At 41.3% G+C, this 24,039-nt stretch overlaps 1 pseudogene; it reads left to right on the forward strand.

Annotated features, from left to right (window-relative positions):
* The first annotated feature begins 669 nt into the window (after positions 1–669).
* LOC113248110 (ER membrane protein complex subunit 3-like) lies at positions 670–1,239 on the forward strand (annotated as a pseudogene).
* Positions 1,240–24,039: the final 22,800 nt, after the last annotated feature.

Genomic DNA, 24,039 nt, shown 5'->3' on the forward strand with positions numbered 1-24,039 from the left:
ACCTCCCCTCCTTAATGTCCATCACCCAGTTACCCCATCCACCTCCCTTCCCCTCCAGTACCCTCAGTTTGTTTCCTGGAGTCCACAGTCTCTCATGGTTGGTCTCCTTCTCTGATTTCTTCCTATGCAGTTTTCCCTCCCTTCCCCTATGATCCTCTCTGCACTGTTTCTTATATTCCACATAAGAGTGAAAAATAGCCTTATTTTTCATCAAAGCAAACCAACAAATACACCAAGGAAAGAAACAAAACTAAGATAGTGTATTAGTTTCCACGGACTGCTGTTTTAATATACAATGAACTAGTAGCTTAAGACAACGGAAATTGAGTTTTGGATGATACAAGTCTGAAATCAAGGTGTCAGTAGGGCTTTGCATATTAAGACACTAGGGAGAATCCTCCTTGGCACTTCCTGGCCCCTGGAGCTGACCATCAAACCCTGATGTTCCTTGCTTGCAGCAACATCACTCCTGTCTCTGTCTCTGTCATCACAGGTTCTCCCTGCACGTCCCTGTCTTCAATGGCATTTTGACCTTCTTAGAATGCCATAAATCATATTGGGTGAGGGCCCTCCCTAATAACCTCATCTTGCTTAACCTGATTACATCTGTAAAGATCCTATTTCCCAATGAGTTCCCATTCTCAACAATACAACAAAATAACAGGTACAATGACTTTATCCCTAGGTAACAAGAGAAAACATTACTTCAACAACGTAAGAATAGATTCAAAAAACAAACTGAAAGGAAAATAGTGCCTACTCCTCTGACTCATCCCACTATACTCACGGACATGATGAAAGGCAATATAACAAATGTCCTTGCTATGATTATTGGTGAATGGTTCCATGTGACATTTTGAGGCTCTGTCACAAACAAGGTCCTGTTTCCACTGACCATTTATTTTAAACCTAGGCTACAACAAAGAATCCAGCTACTCAGGTGTGTCCTGAATCAGGTTTCCATCCTGGTACCTCCCCTGTGTCTTTGGGCTTTAGAGCAATTACTCTGATTGGGTCCAAGATATTGCCACAGGCCCATCAGGAATGATGCAGGAGCAGATGACTGCAGTCACCAATGGCCATGCCTGCAGACACCAACAAAGCTTTCAAGAGAGAGTGGGAAGCTCTGGAAATCACAGATCACCAGTGACACTCGATGAAGTCAAGGAGGTGCTCATGGCCAAAGACCTCCACTGGGAAGGCAGATTTAAGAAGGAATTGCAGACCTATATTTTTTGAAGACCCACAAGGAACTAGCTATGTCAAAAATCAGAGGATCACTTAACCTTGTAACTTTCATGAGAGCTGGAGCCTCTCAGCATAAAAAGGCTAATGCATGAGCTGGTGGGTGTGCAGCAAGGATTGTTCTTCTCTGAGATGAGATTCCCTTTGTGTCTGAAACTAGAAGAGATATGAGAAGTGTATACTGGGTGACTTACCTAGAAATAGTTATTATCGATATGTTTTGGATTTTCCAATTATTGATTCTAGTAATGAAAATCAGAGAAAGAGGGAAAACCGAGGCTAATGATAATACACAAAACTTTGCAAAAACGTAGTCTGTTCAAAAAGCATTGTCAATTACACATCATTCTATGAGCGGTCATCCTGATTTCTACCTCAGTAAATCCATGTTTTCTTGAGATCCAAATGTGCTGCATTTTACCTTTAATCTTTTGTTAGTGTTTTTGTAACTCTTTTACACAAATCATACATTTTCACTGCCAAAAATGTAGCAGCTGTGGATCGGCAAAGAGAAGTTCCCCGTGTTGTTTGTTTTATGCCTACAGAATGACATACAGAGCAAGTGTGTGAAAACCATATTCAAGGAAACACTTTCAGAGCCAGGACAGCTTAGCCAACCCTCTATATCACTTAATATTGTCCATCAAAAACCAGTGACCTTGAGACCCTGCTGAACTCTGAAGTGTCTTTTGGATCATCAAGGGTAGGTTAAATAATGTGAAGTCTTGATCTGGGGTTCAGAATATATCAAATCCATTGGTAAATCAATGAATGCTGCACTGTATCTGGATACTCAGGTGAAGAAAAGACCTCATTTCCCAGTTACTGTGGATAAGAGAGTTCACATATCTATGTAAAAAGGGAGAGAGGGCAATTGCTGGTGGACACACAGTTACCTGACCCTGACTCTATGGAAAGTATTTTACAACTCTAACTTTTAGGTAACTGACTGCATTGAAATACAATCCCTGTTTTACTCAAGCAATTGTAGTCTGTCCTGGAGGAAGCAGATCCTCTCCCTGTGGGAAAATACTTTGTCTTCATTTGCACAGTCTTTTCAACATTCTTGTTCTCTACATGCGAGACAGATGATAGTTGACTTGGCCAGGGTAATTCCTATGGAAGCAAGGGAGACCATGGCCTGGTTACATGAGGGATGAAGACTGAGTTGGAGGGCAGGTGCAGGGAAATATGAATAGAGTATTGAAAATCTTTCTTAGAATTTTGGTGCAAAGATGAGAATATATGTAAAGGGGACTATAACTAGAGATGTAGACAGGGTCCCAAGGATTCAAGCAAATTTTAAAATCATTAATTCTAAGAGACTGCATCAGGTTGAAATCCTAATGGGAAGGAGTCATCTTTTCTTAGATTTAATGTCTAAATTGACAACACTACCCTATCCAGTCTGGGCATCCTTGCTTCCATTCTGGAGAAGCCCTCAACATAACCAAATGGTAGAGTTTGGTCTTAATGCCTGTAAATTAGATAAATGGGTGAATGGATAGAAGGATGGATGTAGGAAGTGTCTAAGATGTGCTGGGAAGTCACAGAATTTTATGTCTCAAAGCAGAGCTCTTCAGGAAGCTGATGAACCATGGTGCTCAGTGGCAAAGAGGATGCAGTTTCTCAGGACTCTGGAACTGATGGCTTCAAGATGGAAGGCATTGTGGGTGTGCGGAACTGACCTAAGGGTCACCAAGGAGACCTGAGGTCATTGTGAGGATCATGATGACATTGTAATAGACACAATCACTGCTTGGTAAGAAGAGCAAGTACTTCAAGTGCTTGAGACTCAACTGAGGGTATGGATCCTGGAGGAGGGTGCTGATCTGTCCTGGGAAGTGGGGAAACAAAGGGACTCAGAACCAAGTCTCCTCCTGCCCCCTTTGGGGCTCAGTGCCCTGGATGTCTGAAAGATAGTCGTGGGTTCCTGCCAACTCCAGTGAGTGTGGGTCCTGTTTCAAGGGTGTCCTAGAGCTGCTTTCCTTTAAATGCAGGGAGGGGTGCAGGAGGGGAGATGGGTAAGGACTCTGAGCCCCAGCTTTCTCGTCTGCCAAATGGGGATGAGAATGCTTCACCCACAGGATCGCTGAGAACAGGCAATGACACACAGGAGCAAGCCCATGGCCCTGTGGCTACTGTGGGATCATGAATGCTGACATGAATCCAGGTCACTTCTTACTCCTCTTCAGTTTTGTCATTAGAGGGTAAAGGAGGAAAGGAAAAGAAAAAGGTCCTGGTGAGAAGTCTATTGTAACATGTGGTGGTTATGATCAGGACCCAATTGCATCAGTGGCATGTCACTAAACTAGTGCCTGGCATGGGGCCAAGTGTGTAGTTACTCCCGGAAAGCATAGTGAGTGCTGGATCTGTCTCTCCCTGTGCAGCTTTTCATGCTGGTGGCTGAGCTCATGTTGGTGGCTGACCCTCCTTCATGTGTCTGAAGGACACAGGTTCTGAGGATCTGAGTCCTGATGGCTGCTGATGCTTCTACTCCAGACTCAACAGCAGCAGTTCTCAGGAGAGCCCAACACTTCACATCCCTGGTGGGATATGAACCCTGGATCAGGTGGGTTCACTGGTATGAAGAATATCATGTAATATAATAGCTCCAGTAAGGCTCACAAACTAGCCTGAATGTAGAGAAGCTACTTTGATTTCATGATGGGAGAAGAGGTTTCACAGGTGGAAGTTCATTCTGTCAGCAGCTACAAGCTTAGTGTAATAGCCCTTGAGCCCCATCTTAGAGAAATCTGCCATTGCCTGAAAGCAATGAATGGTTCCACTTGACGAGGACTTGTTCTTTAACATGTACTTGCAATAAATACACAGTCTCTCCTAGAATGTGAAAATATGCATCAATACGATTAAGCATCATGGAACTACAAACCAAAATCCCAGTCACCTCACACATATCACCTCACACGTTACATTGGGAATTATCATAAAAACAAGATAACAAATGTTGGTGAGGACATCAAGAAAAATGGACACTAGTGTACTGTTAATGGGAATGTAAATTGTTCCAAAAAGTATGGAAAACATTATGGGGAGCCCTCAAAAAAATTAAAATTAGAGCTAACATATGACCTAATGATCCCATGTCTGGCTAATTGGTGAAAATGAAAACACTAAATGGAAAAGATATATGCACACCCATGAACGCTGCAGCAGTATTTACAACAACCAGGTATGGAAAGAACCTGTGTCCATTGATGGGTGATTAGAATAAGATAATGTGGCATACATATAATGCCACATATATAATTTTATACACACCCACACAATGGAATACTATTCAGTCATAAAAAAGAACAACTTTGCCATTTGTGATAACATGGATGGAATAAAAGCATTACACTAAATTATTAAGTCAGATAGGGGAAAAATATTACCATATGATCTCATTTACATGTGGAATCTAAAAACAAAACAAAACAAAAACCACTACAAACCAACAAAGAAAGAAAACAAGCTCATGGATATAGAGAACACATTTCTGGTTGCCTGAAGCAGGGGTGGGGGGCGGGACAAATTGGTAAAGGGGGTCAAAAGGCAGAAACTTCCTATAAAGCAAATGAAAATATATAAATTCCTCTAAATTCATAAGCATGGTCATGTAATACACAGCATGGCAACTCTGGTTAACAGTACTGTATTGCATATTTGAAAGTTGCTAAGAGAATGGATCTTTAAAGTACTCATCACACACAAAAAATGTAAGCATTTCAACTGATGGATATTAACTAGAATTATTCTGCTGATCATTTCACAATATGTATAAAAAGATCACATTATGTTGTACACATACACGCAAAAAACCATAAGTAATAAAAGGATGATGTGCTCCCCCTTCCTCACCATAATCAAGTAATTCATCTACAAAGAAATGGCACCACACCTACCCCAGCACATAATCATGTATACATGTCCTTTCCTGCTGCATTAAAGCCCAATGGTGTCTAGGAGTTCTTCATGGTGAAATCATCTCTATTATTGGGGGTAGAACACAGGCGAGACCATACATGTCTTTGCAGAAACTTTACACTGTTACATGTTGGGTCCTTTCAATTGGCTTGCTCATTTCTCCTCACAACATCTCTGTGAGGTAAGTATCAACCTGCCCATTTTACAGATGACCAAAGACAGGGTCACACACATCTACACAGAGGCATCTTTTTCATTTTCTACAGGTTATTTTTTTCCCAGAAAAAAAAAAGACATAATGTTAGACACAGAAACAAACGGTGGAAAGACAATTTTAGATACAGAACAAAGATTTTTCTTCCAACTTAATTATGAAACAGTGTCTGTTGTGTGATCCCAATGCTCTTTGAAAAACTAATACGTGTATAAAACGAATGACATACACATAATTTCATTCCCTACTTATGCCTCCATCCACATTCATTTACTTATTAAATGTGAATTAGATGTCTATTGGGTGCCAGGCAGTGTCACTCCAGTTCCACATCTGAATCCACCTCTTCCTTCCCTTGATAAGTAGACGGGACAACTGGAAATGGCCACAGGCAGCGAGATGGATGTTAGTACCCAACACATGGGGCAGTGAGGTTTGACCTCAAATGGACTCCATTCCAAACATTTTTAGTCAAAGCTTGACTCTGAGTCCTGGAAATCCAGCATCTGCACAGCCTAGACAGACTAGGTCTATACCCCAGTTCTCCACTTAAAAATGGTGTGAGTTTGACACTTTTGCTCCCCCTCAGGGTCACTCAGTTGCCTCCTTTGCAAATTTGCAATTATATGATACTGAGCTTAGAAGAGAACGTCACCTTGTAAGCACATGAATCCGATTATGTCACCCCTACACTCTAAACCTCCACCGTCATAATGACCATAATGACTCCAACTCCTTACATGCAAACGATGTGGTTCAGGTCTGACCTTTGATCTCACCTCCTACTGTCTGCACTTTCTTTGCGAGATTCCAGCCACTTGAGGTCATCGTGTGCTTCTGGAATGACTGATGCCATTCACATAGCAAACCAAAAAGCCAACCCAGGTCTGGTTTCCTCTTCTTGTTCAGGACTCAACTCAAAAGGCAATTCCTGAGAGAATCTGACTGACAAACCCATCTGTAATCATCCCTGTCCCCATCATTTCCTACTCAATGCATCTGTTTATTGTTTTAAGGCACTCATTCCCACATAGAATTCTCCTTTTTGATTTGTTTACCTGCTTATTGCCTGTTTTCCCAAGCTGAAACAAAGCAGCAAGGACAATGTCTTCCTTTGTTCACTGTGTTGCATCCACAGTGACCAGTTCAGTGGCTATTACGGATCTAATTGCATAATCTGAAAAAGATACGTTAAAGTCTTAACCCCCAGTACCTCAATGTAACCTTATTTGGAGCTATGGTTGTTTGCAGAAGTAATTAGTTAAGAGGAGGTCACACTGGAGTAGAGTGTGTCCCTAAACCAATGTGACTGGCGTCCTTTTAAGAGTACAGCCACATGAAGATAGAGCCCGGGCAACACCGGGTGACTATGAAGATAGAGACAGAAGTCCTACAGCTACAAGCCAAGAAATGCACACATTGTTAGCAAACCAGCAGAAGCTAAGAAGAAGGATGGATAAAGACACCAAAAGGATTCTGAGGGAGCATGGCCCTGGAAACACCTTGATTTCCGGCTTCTAGCTTCCAGAACCGGGAGATAATCAACTTCTATGCTTTAAACCACCCAGGTTTGGGTACTTAGTCATAGGAGCCTTAGGAAACCACTGCAGTGCCTCCCGTATCAATCACTGAATAAGAATGGCTGAAGAGAAAGAATTATTCCCTTTTTGATCCACTGGGAAAAGGCATAGACACTTAAAGAGGAGTTACAAAATAAGAAATTAAAACATGAGAAATTTTAAGAACACCTTGTTGCACACACACAGCAGTGACTCTCTACCTTGGATGAATACCACGAAAACCAGGAGAAATTACACAAATGTAGAGAGCTCGTGCCCCACTTCCCGGTTTTGGATACAGCGGACCTAGGATGGGCTCATGTACCCACTGTTTCAACAAGCACCTCCTACTGATTTTGATGAGGTGGTCCATGGACCACACTTAGTGAACTCCTAACCTCCACATCTGACTTTTGTGTACCATTAATTTAATGCCTACCATGTAGTGTTCTGTGGTATGTGGGGAATCTCTGTTAATTTCATTACTCAAAAGGGCTCTGGTCCTTCCCTCCTACCTTCCACCATAAATTCCTTCCTTTCATGGGATCACACTTAAAGTCCACGATATTCCTGGATAGTTCGAGCATTGGGTGTTGTTATCGTGTTGTAATGAAGACACTGGAGGAAGGGTAGTGACTTAACTAAAGTGTCCCAATGATGTGACCCTGATCTCTACTCTTGAGCCAGCAAATTATCTAGCAGAGTGAACATCACACCTGGTTCTTCTCTTTCAGTTCCTGTTTCTGGGGCTCAGAGTCCACGTGCTTCTCTCATGGTCCACTAGAAGGGAGATCCAGGGTGCCAGATAGCAGATGGAATAGAGAGGAAAGGGAGAGGAAGGGAGAACATGAAAGGCAGGGGAAAGCGGTAAGCATGTGCTTGCCTGTCCCCACTCAGGTCACTGGAAGCTGTGCAGTGAGGCTCTGCGCCTTCCCCAGCTCCATCCCACAGCCCCCTCCTGCGCACAGCAGTGACACTGAAGCTCTCACATCATGGAAATGTGTGCTCATGCCTGCTTGCTCCTTCATGTCCCAGTGTTCTGTCTGGTAGCCATGCTGTGGTGTTCATGTCAGAGGCAGCACGTTGACAGAATGAAGAAGGCAAAGCTTGAACAGACAGCTAACATTCTGATGTCTTTCGAGATGCCAGTAATATAGGCTGCTCTTTGCAGACTCCTTCTCCCAAGAGACTGCCTCTGAATTCATCTACAGTATCAGTAACTCCTGGTTCCCTAGCAAACTGCCTTCAGTCTCCAACTGTAACTCTTTTCTGAGTCGTCAGCCTGCTCACGGGCTTCTTCATCAGATTCTGCTAGGCTCCCACAGTCTCAGAAGTCAATTTACTATAATAAATGCCCCTCAATATATCAACATCCCATTGGTTCTGTTCCTCTGGAGAACCCTGATGTCAAGTTTCTGTGGCAAGTGCCATACTCAGGCAGTTCCCCATACCAGAAATGACTCCTCACAGCCATCCAACCCCTGGCCTTTTGCCAAAAGCCAAACACCTTTGCTCTTCAGGCTACCACATAAGAAAGCACTGTAGTTAAACCCTATAGACTGAGACTAGGGAAATGGGTGGAAATCAGTCCAGGTTGATGGAACAAAGAATGTCCCTGTCATCAGGAACTTGGCTTACTTTAAACAGACAATAGGGAATCATAATCTCTACACAGAGCCCCAGAGAGGTATCTTGGGTTCTTAGAGAGGAGCTATCTCTTAGAGAGGGTGAACGTGTAAAATCAAGATCCTGCTAAGCTGTCAGCCATCTGTGGCAGAAAACTAAAGACTGTTTATAAGCATGTGACTAAATGATCTAGATACATAAAAATGTCATTTAAGAAGCCTCAGAGTTGTTTCAGGGAAGCAGGCCTAAAATAGTACAATTTCTACTTTTTCAGTTTAAGTTTTTTGTTTTTGCCACATATTTTTTTTTAATGTTCAATATATCACTCTTTCCCTCATTGCTTCTGGAGTTTTGGTCCTAGCTGGAAAAGTTTCTAATGTTATACTCAATGATAAAACACTGAAAGCCTTTCCTCTAAGATCAGCATCAAGACAAGGATGTCTACTCTCACCGCTTTTATTCAACATACTACTGGAAGTCCTAGCCATGGCATTAAGACAAGAAAAAGAAATAAAAGTAATACAAATTGGTAAGGAAGAAGTAAGACTGTCACTATTCGCAGACAGCACGATACTATGTATAGAAGTCCCAAAAGACTCCATCAAAAAACTATTCAAACTGATAGGTGAATTCATTCATTTGAAGGATACAAAATTAATACACAGAAATCTATTGCATCTCTATACACTAAAAATGAAGTAGCAGAAAGAAAAATTAAGAAAGCAATCCGATTTACATCTTGCATCAACTTTAAGGTATAAAATAAATAAATAATGGAGAGAAAAATAGAGCATCTGAGATATAGTTAATAATCCTGTAATAATGTTTGGTGACAAATGGTCACTACACTTATCTTGGTAAGTATCAAGTAATGTATAGAATTGTTGACAATATGTTGTAAACCAAAAACTAATATAACATCGTATGTTCACTATACTTCAAAAAAATATTCTATATACCCCCATCTTTTGGTGATTACAAGGATGATTGATCAGGAATCACATCATTTTCAAAATTGTACTGCAGTTTGGAAGAGCAGGCTCTCTCTGAACCCTTAAAGAGTGAAAAAACTTCTCTGTGCCTCAGTATTCCTCATGCAAAAATAGGGAAAACAATCAGCCCTGTCTCAGGGGTTATCATTTGAAAATTCATTGAGTTCATATATAAACACACTGGGCACAGTGCAAGGCCACACAGTAACAGCTCAATAAATGCTAGAAGTTTTTGTAAATATATGCAAGTTTATATTCTTACACTTTTGATAGTTCTACAAAAGGTTTTCATGTGCCTTTAATAGAGCTTAATAGTCTTACAACTGAATCCTAGTCATCAACTGATGCATGTTTTAAATCAGCAATTTTCACTATAACCATTGTCGGATACCTAGTAATCATGAGAATGACTCAAAAGTTCTTTGAAGAACCCATCATAGAAAACAGCACCACCATTTCTGCATGTGGCTGAATAAAATGCTGAGGGCCCATCAAGGATCCTGCCTCATGGTCACACATCCCCACCCACAGCTACTGCAGGTCCCACATATCTGACCTCCAACAAACCCTATGCTGAGCCAGCTGTGTCCCTTGCAGGCTGCTCCAATGCTGGGCCAATCCATGTCGGTCGTTCTCCTGGATTTCCACAAGATGCATCTAATGGTCACCCCCACAGTCATCATGTACCTGCTCAGTCCATTTTCCACACAACAGCTAGAGTCACCTCTGAGCATGTGAATCAGATCATGGCACTTCCATGCAGTAAACAAACAAAACCAACTGCAGTCTCCTTCCATGATCCAAATGACGCGGCTCCTGTCTGCCCTTGAACCTCACCTTCCACTGTCTGCACACTGTCATCTTGTTCCCTCCACTAGAACTTGTCATCTGCGTCTGGAATGACTGGTGCCACACACAACACAAACAAAAAGGCAGCCCAGGCTTGGTCTCCTCTTGGCCGTCAGGACTCAGCTCAAATTGTCCCTTCCTGAAAAAGTGCTGGACTGACAACCTCATCGATAATCCCCGTCCCCATCATTTCCTACTCAATGGATTCATTTATTATCGTTAAAGCACTCATATCCAGAAATTCAAAAAATAAACAAAAATAAAAAAGAATAAAACATTCATATCCACATACAATTGTCCTGTTATTGATTTGCTTAGCCTATAGACAGTTTTCCCAAGCTAGAAACAAAGCCCCAGGGACACTGCCTTGTCTTGCTCACTGTGTTGCAGCCCCAGCAACTAGTTCAGGGGCTGATACAGGTTGAATTGCATCATGCCAAACAAGACATGGAAGTCTGAACTCTCAGCACCTCAAACGTAACCTTCTTTGGAACTATGGTCGCTCCAGATGTAATTAGTTATGATGAGGTCCTATTGGAGTAGGACGTGTCCCTAAACCCATCTGTCTGGTGTCCTCATAAGAAGACAGGCATGTGAAGACAGAAGAGGAAAACACCCTGTGACGATGAAGGCAAGGGCTGCGGTCACACAGATGCAAGCCAAGAAATGCACAAACGGCCAGCAAACCACCGGAAGCTGGGAAGAAGTGGGATAGACACACCAAAAAGATTCTGAGGGAGCATGGCCCTGGCGACACCTTGATTTCAGGCTTCTAGCTTCTAGGACTGTGAGACAACAAACTTCTCCTGTTTAATCCACAATTTGTGGTTCTTAGTCATGTGAACCTTAGGAAAGTACCACAGTACCTCCCATATCAAACACTGAGTAAGTATGACTGAAGAGAAAGAATCGTTCCCTCTTTGATGCCCTGGGAATAATCACAGATATTTAAGGCTGTGCTGCCGGAGAAATTGACACCAAAATAAGACACTGAAGGGTTCAACTTGGAAAAATCGTAAATTCAGCATCTTGATGTTTGTGTTCCATTAACGTAACGCCTACCGCGCAGAGTACTGTGGTATGTGTGGAGTCTCTGTTCTTATATTTACTCAAAAGGACACTGGTCCTTCCTTCCCACCCATGACCACAGATTGCTTTCCCACAGGAATCACACTTAAAATCCACAATATTCCTGGGTGGTTGGAAAATTGTGTATTGTTATCCTGTTGTACAGAAGACACTGCAAAAAGAGTAGTGACTTACCTGAAATGTCCCGATGGTGGGATCCCGATCTCTTCACTCTTGTTCCAGGAAGTTGTATACAACACCGGACATCATTCTTGGTTCTTCTCTATCAGCTCCTGTTTTAGGGACTCAGAGTCCACATTCTCTCTGACATTCCACTAGAAGGAGAGTTAGGGGATCAGACAGCATGTGGAGTAGAGAGGAAAGTGAGAGGGGAAAGCACATGAAATGCAGGGGAAAGGGATCAGCATGTGATCGCATGTCCCTGCTCAGGCACTAGAATCCATACAATGACACTGTGCTTCTCCCCCAGAGGCATTCCACAGCCCCTCTTGCACACAGCAGTGACATTCCCACACTCTCACATTATGGAAATGTGGGTTCATCCCTGCTTGCTGTTCCATATCCAAGTATTCTCTCTAGTAGTCATGCTAGCATGTTCATGTCAGAGGCATTTATTTCATTGATGGAATGAAGGAAGCAAAGCTGTGTGACCATGTGGGCATCAAAATATATATAATTACTATGTCACATGGTAATCTTTTGATTAAAGTAGGAATCCATGAGTCAGACCCATGAAATAAACACATGAATAAGTACATAATTGATAGGGGAGAAGGGACAACCACTGACTGACATTTGAATGACAATTTATAAGTCTTGAAAAAGTGACAAAATTATAAAAGGGACACTTAAAAGCTGTCAGAGTTGAGTGATTCAGGCAAGAATCATAAATGGATTTTCATTCTGCACCAAATCTTACAGCAGTCACCGAGTCACCATGGTAACCATGCTGCCCAGGAAAGCTGAGAGAAAACAAATAGCAACCATCCTGCCTTGTCTCCTAACATGTGCTCGGAAATGAGGAGGACTGATGTAACACAGAGTAATTCACCTCACATGTTCCTCACAAGAAATATTCTTCACATCTTCACCAACACACACACACACACACACACACACACACTCACACACACTCTTACATGCTCTCTCCCTCTTTTTCTTACCACCCAAGAATCCACCCTATTTCGTACTAGTGACTGCTTTTCTGCCTTCAGAATTTTGTGAGGCCCATATCAATCCCTATATTCAGTACATTGCCAATCACAGCTAAATGCTAATACGGATGACTATAGACACATGAAAAGATGCTCAACATCACTCATCATCAGGAAAATACAAATCAAAACTACAATCTTAAAGATAGGAAACAAACTGAGAGTTGCTGGAGGGGAGGTGGGTGGGGAGATGGGGTAATTGGGTGATGGGCGTTAAGGAGGGCGGGGGATGTGATGAGCACTGGGTGTTATATGCAGGTGATGAATAACTGAACTCTACATCTGAAACTAATGATGTACTTACTATATGTTGGCTAATTGAATTTAAATAATAATTTTTAAAAACTACAATGAGATATCACCTCACACTGTCAGAAGGGCTAAAGTCAATAAACAAGAAAAAACAGATGTTGGCAAAGATGTGGAGAAAGGGTAACTTTCCTGCACTGCTGATGGGAATGGAAGCTGGTGCAGAGACTCTGGAAAACGGTATGGAGATTCTCCAAATGTTAAAAATAGAGCTAACCCTACAATCCAGCAATTGCACTACTGAGAATTTACCCAAAGAATGCAGAAATACTAATTCAAAGGGATACATGCACATTAATGTTTATAGAAGCTTTATGGATAGAAGCCAAATTATGGAAACAACCCCATTGCCCATTGACTGATGAATGGATAAAGAAGATGTGGTGTATGTATAATGGAATATTACTCAGCCAGAAGAAAGAATGAAATCTTGCCATTTGCAATGACATGGATGGAGCTAGAGAGTATTATGCTAAGCAATATCGGTTAGTCAGAGAAAGACAAATACCACACGATTTCACTCACATGGGGAATTTAAGAAACAAAGCAAATGAATACAGAGGAAAAAAAGAGAGAGAGGCAAACCAAGAAACAGACTCTTAACTATGGAGAACACCCTGGTGATTACCAGAGGGGAGGTGGGTAGGGGAACGGGTGAAATCGGTGATGGGGATTAAGGAATGCACTTGTGATGAACACTGGGTGATGTATGGAAGTGTTGAATCACTGTATTGTACACGTGAAATGAATATTACACCGTACGTTACCTGGAATTTAAATAAAATTTAAAAATACATACATACCTACATACAAGTAATCTATGTAACATATCCATGTCTACAGATGTACAAGGTCTATACACTGAACACTGCAAAACATTGCTGAGAGAAATTGAACAAGTCCGCAATAAATGGAGAGACACATCTTCTTCAGGGTTCAGAAAACTCAGTATTGTTAAAATTTCTATTCTCCCAGACTGATCTATAGATGAAATGAAATACCAATAAAAATCCTAGCATATATACTTAAAAAGAAATTCAGTCTTATTCTAAAGTCATGTGAAAATGCATGTAAAAATGGGAAGGGCCTACACTATGAAAAAAAATTTGAAATAGAATAAAGTTGGAAGATAAGCTCGATTTTACCTCATAACTAATTACGAATTCACAGTAATCAAGACAATGTGGCTTTGGGATGAAAGTAGAAATATATATCAAAGGAAGGACATGAAGAGTCCACAAGTAGACCCAAACACGTATAGACAACTGAATTTTGACAAAGCTGCAAGGGCAATTCGATAAAGAAAAAAACAGCCTTTTCGACAAAGGGTCCTGTGACAAGTGGGTCTCCATATACACAAATATCAACTTGTATTGCACCATACCCAAAAGTCAAATAAAAATGAATCACCCTGTTATAGCATCACCCCACTCCCCTCCCCTCTGAAACCCTCCGTTTGTTTCCTGGGGTCCATTGTTTCTCAAGGTTCATCTCCCTCCCTGATTTCTCCCGCTTCAGATTTCCTTCCCTTCCCTATGATGGTTGATAAAATTAAAAGACAAGCCACTGACTGGGAGAAAATATTTGCAAATCATATATCTGATAAAGGACTTGTATCCAGGATAAAAAAAAATCTCAGAACAATAAGAAGGAAACAGACACTCCAATAAATGAGTGGGCAACAATTTGAAAAGATACTACACCAAAAGAGATATACAAATATCAAATAGTCACATGAAGAGATGCCGAACATCATTAGTCATTAGGGAAATGTAATAGAAGTGACCTGAATGCATACAGGATTTCATGATCCCGCAGTAACCACAGGGCCACGGGCTTGCTCCTGTATATCACGGACTGTTCTCAGTGATCCCCTAGGTGAAGCATTCTCATCCCCATTTTGCAGAGGGGGAAGCGAGGGCACAGAGTTGTGACCTGTCTTACGTCCAGTGCCACTGCTTTTAGAAAAAAGTAGTTCCAGGAGACTCCCGGAGCAGGCCGCACATTCACTGTGGACAGGCAGGACCCCAATGGCCTTACCTATGAGACTGGGTATTGAGCCCCAAAGTGGAAAAGAGGCAACTCAGATCTGGATCCCTTCGTCTCCCCGCACCATGGTACCCACGCCCTCAGCTAAGATCCAGACAACTGAACTGCGCCCCTGCAATCCCCACCATGGCAAGTGCATCTCTATTGAATGTCCTCACAACCGCCATCTTGACGTCAGTATTCCTCCCCTCCTCCTTTTTCTTTTTTTAAAAAATTCAATTAGCCAACGTACACTACATCATTAGTGTTTGGTGTAGTGTTCAATGATTCATTAGTTGTGTATAACACCCAGTGCTTATCACATCATGTGTCCTCCTTAATGCCCACCACCTAGTTACCCCATCCCCCCACACACCTCCCTTTCTGCAACCCTCAGTTTGTTTCCCGGCGTCAAGAGTCTCTCACGGTTTGTCTCCCTCTCTGATTTCTTCCCCTTCAGTTTTCCCTCCCTTTGCCTATGGTCCTCCACGCTATTGCTTATGTTCCACATATGAGTGAAACCATATGATAATTGTCTTTCCCTGATTGACTTATTTCACTTAACATAATACCCTTTAGTTCCATCCGCATTGATGTAAATGGTAGGTATTCACCTTCTGATGGCTGAGTAATATTCCATTGTCTATATGAACCACACCTTCTTTATCCATTCATCTGTTGAAGGGCATGTCGGCTCCTTCCAAAGTTTGGCTATTGTGGACATTGCTGTTATGAACATTGGGGGTGCATGGACTCTTTCTTTTCACTACCTCTGTATCTTTGGGGTAAATACCCAGTAGTGCAATTGCTGGGTCATAGTGTAGCTCTATTTTTAATGTCTTGAGGAGCCTCTGTACTGTTTTCCAGAGTGGCTGTATCAACTTGCATTCCCACCAACAGTGTAAGAGGGTCCCCCTCTTTCCACAACCTCACCAACATTTGTTGTTTCCTGTCTTGTTAATTTTGGCCATTCTAACTGGCATAAGGTGGTATCTCGTTGTGCTTTTGATTTGTATTTCCCTGGTGGCGAGTGACGTGGAGCATTTTTTCATGTGTCTGTTAGCCATATGTATGTCTTCTTTGGAGAAGTGTCTGATAATGTCTTCTGCACATTTCTTGACTAGACTACTTGTTTTTTGGGTGTTGAGTTTGATAAGTTCTTTATAGATCTTGCATACCAGCCCTTTATCTGTTATGTCATTTGCAAATACCTTCTCCCATTCTGTAGGTTGCCTTTTAGTTTTGTTGACTGTATCCTTTGCCGTGCAAATGCTTTTTATCTTGATGAAGTCTCAACAGTTCATTTTCTCTTTTGTTTCCCTTGCCTTTAGGATGTGTCTTGCAAGAAGTTGCTGTGGCCGAGGTCAAAGAGGTTACTGCCTGTGTTCTCCTCTAGGATCTTGATGGATTCCTGTCTCACATTGAGGTCTTTCCACCATTTCGAGTTTATCTTTGTGTATGGTGTAAGAGAATGGTCCAGATTCGTTCCTCTGCATGTGACTGTCCAATTTTCCCGACACCATTTATTGAGGAGCCTTTTTTCTATTGGATATTCTTCCCTGCTTTGTTGAAGATTAGTCGGCCATAGAGTGGAGGGTCCACTTCTGGGCTCTCTATTCTGTTCTCTTGTTCTGTGTGTCTGTTTTTGTGCTGGTACCATGCTGTTTTTCATAAGAGACATCAGGATTCTATGGCAACCGGGAGCCTAGGCTGATCCCCCACACCAGAGAAGCCTCCACACACTCATCCACCACCGCCTATTTCCCTGAAAAGAAAACATCTTAGTTCTTTAGGCACACATGAAAAAGCACAGTAATTGGAGGCACTAGACTGGGACCCCAGGCAATGGGAAAAATTCAGCCTTGGTTGATGGAACAAAGAATTTCTCTGTTCTCAGGAATCTTGTTTGTCTTAAGGAGACAGTAGGGGACTATTACCAGTACACAGAGCCCCAAGGAAGTATCATAGGGTTCTGGGAGATGAGCCATCCCATGGAGGATCAACATGGATAATCAAGGCGATGTTAACCAGCTAGCCACCTGTGGCAGAAAACTAAGAAACTGCCTATAATCGTGTGATTAAATCATCTAGATACATACACAGAAAATTATCACTTAAGAAGTCTCAGAGTTATATCGGTGAGGTAGGCCTAAACTATTATAGTCAGTAAGCAGAAATCTAGCCAATTAAACCATGTGATTGTTTTTCCTAGAGAATTCTTACCCTCCATTCCCAATATTTTCTTCCAGGTTTGGGAAATGCACAACCAAACACATCTAATTGCTCTACACACTTGCTTCTCTACCTAGAGAATCACTTATCTGATCAGTGAGGTTGGAGGGACAAATGGGTTGCACAGGCCCCTCTCTTCAAAACTCTTTTAGCAAGCTGCCCTGATGAAGCACATGTTTTCCTCTGCCTTCAGAGGTAGGTCTAAAAATATGTTCACAGCTCCTCTCCACTTTTCTATGTCTTGCTGGCTCCCACACTCTTCCTATGGTCTTGCTCCAAAATGTTTTGACCTTTAAGAGTCCCCCGCCCAAAAAAAAAACCACTCTCCTCCACATCTGGGCTCTAGGCCAACTAAAAAGTAGGACAAAAGAAGGAGAATGCATTGACTCTATTTCTTATAAAGGTGATGTTGGAGAATGGGGCTTAGATTTGCCACAAGCAGGTGGGCTTCCTACTAATGAACCCCAGAACTGAGCAAAGCTTTCCAATGAGCAGTGCTGCATAGGGACAGTCAGAAACATCAAGGACTGCAGTGCATATGTTTTCTCTGTTTGACGGAGGAGATTTGTCTATGTGTACTCAAGAAAAGTGGCTGCCTTGCGAGGCTATCCCTGTATCAATCAGAGGAAAAACCTTCAGGACACTTTTTGAGAACATTTCTCAAAATGAATAATAACCCTGTTCTGATTACGTACTCACCAAGCCATCTTCTGAGGAAGTGATTTTCCGTGTGTTTCAGGAAGCAGTTTGAAGAAATACCCTCTTATTCCTTTTAAATAAAATATAGTATTGTTTTGTATGTTTTCATTACACACAGACATGCAAACACATATACACATAAACACAACAGGTGTCCTCATCCTCCAACTTGCTAATTTAGCATTGTGTGTCCATACATACATTCATATATATAATGTGCATATATATAATGTTTATGCATGTGTATATAATGTGTATATGTGTAATATGTGCAAGCACGTGCACACACACACACACACACACACACACACTTGATCTTTACCCTCAAGGAAGCATTGTGAGGAAGGCAAGAGGAAACCTCCCTCCACGTCCCAGGGCAGTATTTGCTGCATCAGCCACAATGCCAACTTTTGCTGCCTTTCCATCTCAACTGCTCTGAGCTTTAACACGGATGTTGTTTCTTAACCCATTTATCTCATCCTTCATTTTAACTATTTTCCCATCTCATTCTTATAGTTTACATTGTGGGTCTTTATCATGCTTTCTGAACTAAATGTTTAATCATTTATTTTCATTTTTATTGATATAGGTATTTATTATTTAATTTGTCTTTAGTTTGATCAAGGTATAATTGACATACAACATTGTATAAGTTCAAGGAGTACAACATAGTGGATTTGATATATGTATATATAGCCATATGATTTCTACAATAAGTTTAGCTAATAGCCATCACTCCACATAGTTACAAGTTTAATTTCTGTGAGAAGAACTTCTAAGATGTACTGTCTTAGTGACTTTCAGATATGTAAAAGAGTATCAATAACTCTCAAACGATAGTCACCATGCTGAACATTACATTCCCATGACTTCTTTATTTTATAACTGGAAGTTTGTACCTTTTGACTCCTTCACCCGTTTTCCCCACTCAGCACTCGTCATGTTGGTATTTAATACTTCAAAAATCCTCTGACAGTTGCTTTAGCTTGATTCTGATACGTCGTGTTTTCATTATCATCATTCTCCCAAGATTTGGCAGTTTCAATATGTATTTCCACTTGGGCCCAAGATTTGTTTAACGATCTCAAATAGAATCAATTCTCATGAATATTCCATGCTCTTCTGAAAAGTGTCTTGTCTAACAGGGATCTCCATTTAGTATCTCTGTCTATAACATCTGCCCTTGGGATTATGTTTATTTCTTCTCTACAATGACAAAATATTTCTCCACTTGACCATTTTTGCATTAAGGGAAGTGTGTTAGAGGGGCGCCTGGGTGGCTCAGTCGTTAAGCGTCTGCCTTCAGCTCAGGGCGTGATCCCAGGGTTCTGGGATCGAGCCCCGCATTGGGCTCCCTGCTCTGCTGGGAGCCTGCTTCTTCCTTTCCCACTCCCCCTGCTTGTGTTCCCTCTCTCTCGCTGGCTTTCTCTCTCTCTGTCAAATAAATAAATAAATAAATAAATAAATAAATAAATAAAATCTTTAAAAAAAAACAAAAAAAAAGAGAAGTGTGTTAGAATCATCTATTATTAGTGTGTTTCTTTTTGTTTCCCCTTGTACCTACTGTAGTCTTTTGCTCTTTTGCTCTACACATATTTTGCTGTGTATTGTGCATATGAGTATAAATATTGCACATCTTCCTTGTGATATTTAGCTGTTATCATTAGAAACGACTTTTTTGTTGTTTTACACTCATTTTAATCTCAATTCTGAATTCTCAAATACCAAGATTATAACCCCTTCTTTCTTGTTATTGGCAAGTCCATGACTACAGTATATATATTGTATAACTTGTATATAGTATTGTGTATCTATATATAGTACATAACTACAGTATAGTATATAACTTGAATTTAAATTTTAAAAAGGAATTTTGATTAAGAGACACTAGGGAGCCTATTATCAGGGCACAGATCCACGGGGTGATATCCTAGGGTTCTTGGAGATGAGCTGGTCCTTGTAGGGTCACCGCCAAAATCATGGCCATGCTGAGCAGTTAGCCATCTGTGCTAGAAAACTAAGAAACTTTTTATAATCACGTGACTGAATGATCTAGATACATACACTACAAATGTCACAGGGCAAGTGACCACCCATGATACTATAGGAGGAACCAATGTGGTATTTGGGACTCAGACCTCTTGATTTCCGTCTGTTGTACAACAGACCCATCTTGATACTCTGTTACTCTGTACTGTCTCCTTTCTGAAGCTCAAAGGAAGGTGCCATTCCACTGTTAACATGGAAGGTAAAAAGCTCAGAAACGTTGAAAACAATAAAAAGGCGGTTTCATGTCATCATTTCCACCATCTTCAGGTAATTTGCCCTATAAAGAAATATCACCTAAGCTTACCCATCATGTAAATATGTATGCATTTTCTTTCCTTCTGCTCAATCCAAAAAATCTCTATGAGATGTTCATTATTTTCAACACATGTCTTTTGTGAGTAGAAGAACACAGTAAAGATCATACATATTTGCTGAAATAATATGTATCAGATGCTTTCTAAAGCTTTGCTCATTTCTCATAACAGCTCTCTAAGCTTAATATCATTATGCCCATTTTAAAGATGAGCAAGTTCAAGCTCACAAAGGGTAATTCACAACTCCACTGTCACACACATCTTTAGAGGCAGGAATGCGGTTCTACAAAATATGTTCATTACATATATTTTAGCCCCTACTATTCCATTTTACTGATTTTTCAGCACCTTGTCTTTTTAACTCGGCATGGTAGCCCAGATATTAATTTTCATTCCTTTATGTATTGTAACTGGGGATCTGTTTTTTTAGGTTTAATGAGCATGTATATTGCTTATTATGTGAATTATCTCCTCATATCATTTGACCATTTCTCTATTCATTAGTTAGACTTCATTCCATATCCAGGATATTAAGTAGGGTACTCAATGGTTTAGTACAAAAGTACCACTGGAACAAAACAACAACCATCCTAAATACTAAGTAAAAAGAGAGAACAAATGAAACACACAGTCTCATGTAAAAATATATAATTTCTAAGAGCTTATTAACTATGTGACAAAACTGAGCACAAATGATCAAACACATTGATCATATCAGTTAATGTAAGTACACTGAATTCCCTTAGTAAAAGTAAAGCATTTTCAAATGGCCTATTGAAGGAAATCCAAAACTATCCTTTTTCCAGAGCTATACCTAACACAAAGGAATTCAGAGTTGTTAAAAATTTCATTATATGGGGCGCCTGGGTGGCACAGCAGTTAAGCGTCTGCCTTCGGCTCAGGGCGTGATCCCGGAGTTCTGGGATCGAGCCCCACGTCAGGCTCTTCCGCTATGAGCCTGCTTCTTCCTCTCCCACTCCCCCTGCTTGTGTTCCCTCTCTCACTGGCTGTCTCTCTCTCTGTCGAATAAATAAATAAAAGCTTTAAAAAAAATTTCATTATATATATATTTATTTATATATATAAATTTATTATTACCTTATTATATATACATATACATATATACACACACATATATGTATATCTGTTAAAAATTTTAAAATAAGGGAATATATGTATATTCCCTTATTTTATATATATACACATATATGTGTGTGTGTGTGTGTGTGTGTGTGTATATATATATATATACACACACAAGTTATATACTACAACTATATACTATAGTCATGGTTTCAGGGGTAATTTAGTGATTCATCACTTACATATAACACCCAGTGCTCATCCCAACAAGTACCCTCCTTAATGCCCATTACTGATTTAGCCCATCCCCCCCACCTTCATTCCAGCAACCCTCAGTTTGTTCTCTTAATTAAGAGTCTCTTTTTAAAAAATATTTTATTTATTTATTTGAGGGTGAGAGTGAGAGAGAGAAAGAGAGAGCAGGGGGAGGAACAGAGGCAGAAGAAGAGAGAATCTCCAGCAGACTCTGCACTGAGCACAGACCCAAGGCAGGGCTCGATCCCGGGACCCTGAGATCATGACCTGAGCCGAAACCAAGAGTCAGACACTTAACAGACTGAGCCACCCAGGTGCCCTGGCATTTAAAAGTCTCTTATAGTTTGCCTCCTTCTCTGCTTTTATCTCATTTTATTCTTCCTTCCCTTCCCCTATGTGCATCTGTTTTGTTTCTTAAATTCCACATGTGAGTGAAATCATGTATTTGTCTTTCTCTGACTGACTTATTTCGCTTACGATAATATACTCTAGTTCCATCCATGTTGTTGCATTGTGTATGTTTGTATGTGTGTATATATATATACACCACATCTTCTTTATCCATTCATCAGTTGATGGACATTTGGGTTCTTGCCATAATTTGGGTATTGTTGACAGTGCTGCCATAAACACTGGGGTGCATGTGTCCCCTAGAATCAGCATTTTTGTATCCTTTGGATAAATATCTAGTAGCGCAATTGCTGGGTCATAGGGTAGTTCTACTTTAACTTTCTGAAGAATCTCCAAACTGTTTTCCACAGTGGCTACGCCAGTTTGCATTCCCACCAACAGGGCAAAAGTGTTCCCCCTTTCTCTGCATCCTCACCAATGTCTGTTGTTTCCTGAGTTGTTGATTTTAGCCATTCTGACAGGTGTGAAGTGGTATCTCATTACGGTTTTGATTTGTATATCCCTGATGATGAGTGACGTTGAACATCTTTTCATATGTCTGTTAGCCATCTGGATGTTTTCGTTGGGAAAGTGTCTATGCATGTCTTCCGCCCATTTCTTATGTGGATTATTTGATTTTGGGGTGTTATACATTTTGGATACTAACCCTTTACCCGATATGTCATTTGCAAATATCTTCTCCCATTCCCTCCGTGGCCTTTTAGTTCTGTTGATTGTTTCCTTTGCTGTGCAGAAGCTTTTTATCTTGATGAAATCCCAATAGTTCATTTTTGCTTTTGTTTCCCAAGCCTCTGGAGACATGCCTAGTAAGAAGTTGCTGCAAGGTGCATCCAAGGGGCTCACTTGGTTAAGCAGCTGCCTTCCACTTGGGTCATAATCCCGGAGTCCTGGAATCAAGCCCTGCATTTATCTCCTTGCTCAGAGGGGAGGCTGCTTCTCCCTCTGTACCTCCCGTGCTCATGTGCTCGCTCTCTCACTCTCTCTCTTAAATAGATAAATAAAATCTTTTAAAAAAGAAGAAAAAGTGGCTGCAGCCTAGATCAAAGAGGTTGCTGCCTGCTTTCCCTTAGTCGAAACTCCTGAGGACAGAGATACTCTTTGTGCCATCAACATCGGCAGAGTTCCCTTAATTGCATGGGTCTCAGTCTAGAGATTATAATTACTATGCTCTCTAACGTGCTGGCCTGAAGAGCTAAGGTGTTTTGCTTTTAGGGAAAGACCAGGCCATGCAGACTTAACCTGGAGGCATTTCTTGTGTGGAGAGGCAGCCTGTGCTTCACGTTGCCATAGAAACCAGAAGTCAGCCTTGCAGTTGTGCTGACTTTTTGTGGAGACAGACGTGCTTGGAGAGGATTGCAGGGTCCAGCCTTCAGGTGTTTGGGTCTCAGCTGAGGGTGTGGGTCCCCAGGGCTCGGCCAAATCTCCCTGGGGTGTGGGGAGACAAAGGCATCCAGATCCAAGTTGCCTCTTTCCAGCTGTGGGGCTTGGTGTCCAGGCAGTCTTGTAGGTAAAGCCATCGGGGTCCTGCCCTGCCCTGGTGAGTGTGGATTCTCCTCCGGGAGTGTCCTGGAGCTGCTTTTGTCTAAAGGCAGGGCCCAGGAGGGAAGACAGGTAGTGGCCTCTTCTGAGCCCTAGTTAGCCCCCCTGTACAATAGGAGATGAGAATCACTGGATCGCTGAGAACAGTCAGAGATACACAGAGCAAGCCCACGGTCCAGTGGTTAAGGTGGGGTTGTGAATGTCTGCATGAATTCAGGCCACTTCTTACTCCTTTTCAACTTTGTTGTTTGAAGATACATGAGGCAAGGAGAAGAAAAGCATCAGGTGAGAAGTCCGTTATAACGTGTGATTGTTATGATCGTGACCAATTGTATCTGTGTCGCTGTCACTAATTTAGTGCCCAGCATGGTTGCTGGGCATATAGCTACACCAGAAAAGGAG

This window comes from Ursus arctos, chromosome X (assembly GCF_023065955.2).
Source record: "Ursus arctos isolate Adak ecotype North America chromosome X, UrsArc2.0, whole genome shotgun sequence".
NCBI lineage: Eukaryota > Metazoa > Chordata > Mammalia > Carnivora > Ursidae > Ursus > Ursus arctos.